Source organism: Bactrocera oleae, chromosome 2, assembly GCF_042242935.1.
Source record: "Bactrocera oleae isolate idBacOlea1 chromosome 2, idBacOlea1, whole genome shotgun sequence".
NCBI classification, from domain to species: Eukaryota; Metazoa; Arthropoda; class Insecta; order Diptera; family Tephritidae; genus Bactrocera; species Bactrocera oleae.
In genome coordinates, this window is record NC_091536.1 from 24,602,726 (window position 1) to 24,606,878 (window position 4,153).

A 4,153-nucleotide genomic window follows, 5' to 3' on the forward strand; every position below is an offset into this window, starting at 1 on the left:
TAGAAAGGCGTAAATCTGGTATTCGGTATATGGAGATTAGGGGAAGATATAGTCTGGTTTTACATAGGAGTAATACATTTTGAACGTAACATAGGACGGAAATTATTATATTATTTACGTGGAGCTTCGAAAAAGCTATAGATCGATTTCATTAATTTTTGGTACTGAATGACAAGATGATATTCCAAATATTCTGACCATATTTTACTGAGATACCTCACACATTGGCTCAAATATACTTATATTATATATAAAATCAGTTTAATTTTCCTTTCATTTAACTGATTTTATAACAAAAAATAAATGGAAAATATTTTTTTTACCATTCCGAGTCAAGTTTGATCAGATGGTATAATTACTAATGAAATGGGTAATGTAGTGTTTATTTACAATTTTATACATACATTTCTATATGTATAATCTAAATGTATTTATGTATGTACATACGTACATAAGTGCCGCATGTGTAGTACGAAGTACGGCTCTTTTCGCTGCTTAATTATTTTATAATTAAGTCAATTGTGCAAGGTCGTGTAGAATAATTCAATGACGTTTATAGCGTTAAGTGTTCGGGTAACTGTGACGACACGTACATACAGTTCTACATATAAACTTATCAAACAAACAACAAATCACATTCGGCACTTAAATCGCAACGACTCAATTTTGGAGAGTTTAAGAATTTAATTTTATTATCTTCGTACAGACATCAGTAAGTCTATATTATCTTGCCATATATTAAATCAAATAATATCGATATAATGTTAATTAACAATTAGCTCTGACTTTTACTATGCAATGGAAATAGTTTGTATTACAGTATGTTTATTATTACATGTGTACTCAGATAGTGTCTTCGCTAGAATATCTTTATGGTAGTACCAATTTCTTTTATCGTAAGACTCTCTTTCTGATACGGTTCTGTTGATCGTATCCAGTACATTCGGAATGGTTGTTAAATGATGGTAAGGCTAGGGTTTGTGGAACCGCAGCCTATAATATTAAACTCTTAACAACGCCTACTAAAAGATTCTTTGGAGAGGTCTTATTTGACACATTTTTCAGAAGTATTTTAAATGTCTCTCTCTTGTCCAACATAATATTAATGTGACCAACGGCGGATTTATCAGCAGGCTGAGTAGGTGACAACAAAATCTAGAAAATAACTATCAAAACTTGGATATAGCACTTCGTATTGCTTTATGTACACCAGCGACAAATTGTTCTAGTGAGAGAAGTTTTTCTTGCTTGAAAAGAGTGAGGAATATCTACGATCGACTTTAAGTCAAGAAAAACTAAACGCTTTAGCTCTTTTATGCATAGAACCAGAATTAACGAAACGGATTTCATTCGACGATATAATTAATGATTTTGCGAATTCAAAGTCCCGCAAAAAGTTATTGTAATGTAATGTAAATGATACAAATCTTTTAATCCACCACTGGTCACTTCTTTGTGGCTTGCGTCCATATGAAGCATCAGACGCCATTTTTCTTTAACTTAATTTTGATCGCTCGATTTAAATGACAGCTATATGCTATAGTGGTCCGATCCGAATAATTTGTTCGAAGATTGTAGCGTTGCCTTAAAGAATAATCTGTGTAAAATTTCACGAAGATATCTTGTCAAATAAAAAAGTTTTCCACACAAGAATATTCGCTGTTTAAGGTATAAAAAGAAGGTGTTCTAACGGAATTGATGTAAACTATTGCTGTTATTCTAACTGTTTCTTTGCATTGCATTTCCCTCAATCAGTTTTTTTGGTTGAAGTCATTCTAAATAGCCAGAAACATCCATAAGAATGCAATCGTTTCTACCCAAATAAATATGTACTTACATATGTATAATTGTATACTTGTATGTACCGTGTGGACTGGATGATTCTTTTGATATGTGTATGTAACTGGTTTGGGGTCGTAAGTCAAAACGCGCATCCGCTATATAATACCAAAAAAAAAAGAATAAATGTAAAAATTGCGATTCTTATTATTTAAGTTATTTCTGGGGAAGAAATATTCCATTAAAATTATGTATGTATGTATGCATGTGTTAATAGCATCTATCTTTGTCATAGACTGTAGTAAGAGTAAAAAAATGATAAACAAGTAAGGAAGGGGTAAGTTCGAGTGTAACCGAACATTTTATACTCTTGAGATTTATATTGAAGTGTTATGCAAGAATTCAATATTCATTACTCGACGAAACCGTGTATGGATTACAATAATATAATATTTGGTATCTTATTAATATACATATGTACATTATAATTATGAGTACTTACGATATTTTGCTTCATGTCCGAGATATTTGTATTAAAAACAACGTAATTAACTCAAATTAGATATATGATATATTAATTCAACTAAAGGGACTAAATATAATAATATGTTGGGGATAGGAGGAAATAACCAACCAAATTATCCGAAGTCATTATACTAGGCACATATGTGGGATTTCAACTAAAGGTCTAGACCAATTTCACTAAACCACATTACGCACACAAACATATTCACTTAATTTCAGTAAAATACCACACATTTTGACCAACAGAAACGGTTTAAAGTCAGATGGAAATCACTATATCGGATATATTGGAGATAGAGGAAGGTCTGGACTGATTTCATTTTGACTCAACTATATATTCGAGATCATGTTTTCACGCCATTTTACGAAACTAACTGACACTTGATCAGTTCCAATATTCTAACCGGAAGATTGACATTCTTATATAAGGAATATGAGGATTAGAGGTAATATTGACCCGATTTTATCCATTTCTGCCATAAGGGTACATCATTATTATAAGATTATCTCCGAAGTTTAATAATAAGTCTTACAGGTTTATCGATACTTTCTGTTGAAAGTCAGCCATATTTACTGGATTCCATATATTCGGCGTCTGGGGGCTTGGGCACCTTATGGTCCGATTTCGATAATTTTTAGTCATGATTTGACATTTCGATTAAGTTATTGGTTCGCTATTTATATACAACAAGCTGTACCTGGGCGTGCCCTGCTACGTTCGTTTTAGTACTCTCAACCTGTTGCTCCATAGTATAATAGTTTTATTCACCTAACGGTTGTTTTTATTACCTAAAACTAATCGAGATAGATATGGAGTTATATACGATACAATAGACCCTAGGTCGCGGTGAATACCTATTTTCAATTCTATACGGATATATCAGGATGACAGGGTGAGTTCAAATCTGGGTGAGAGTCTGTCCATCCTATTGAAATCCTCGTTAAATCCATTTTTTTATGACCTACTTGCCCAATTTCGACGAAATTAGGCTTATAAGATTAAGACATTTCAACATTACGGTGTGCGAATTCGGCCTACAACCACGACTACTTCTCATAAAAAATTATTTTCAATTCAATTATATTTCTGATTCCGTCTTTTCACAGTATAGAAATTGAGAGCCAATATAGATATCGGGTTAAAACTTTTCACAAATAGTGCCGTTTAGATATGCCAACCACTTTATTCAAAAATTACTTGCAGTAGCTATGTCTTGTTTTTTTTTATTTTTTTACAGTTATAAAATATTCAAATGATTTTTACAGGAATTTTGAACACGTTACAACATTCGAGTAGTTTCTGAGATATAGGATTCATCAAAAGGTGAGCGGTGCCACGCTCATTGTCCAATTTCCACAGCGACTCCTTGATGTACATATGTAGCTTTAGTGTTTATGAGATATGTATATTAAACTTATTAGGAGTCTGAGCCACTGCCACTTTTTTAAAATTTTCAAACCACTAATGCCTCTCCCTCCCCCAATTCGCTTTACCAAATTGTAGTGTTGTATCTTAGTTGTCAATTTACTGCTTTTTGTGGGCGTGGCAATGCTCCAATTCATCTACAATATCAAGTTCTTATACATATTGTCACCCGGAATTCAACTCCTCTTGAAATCTGATCATTTATATATACATATGTGTTATATACACATGTACATATTGTAATAGATTTACAATTAGTTCTAGGCGTCACAAACAACCGTTAGAATAAAAAACTATTATACTCTGTTGCAACATGTTGCGAGAGTATAAAAACAAAAATAAAGTACGCAACGGCATCCACAATAAAATCATTCATTTAATAAAGTCCCACACGAGATCACACGAATCAACTAAACAAATGAA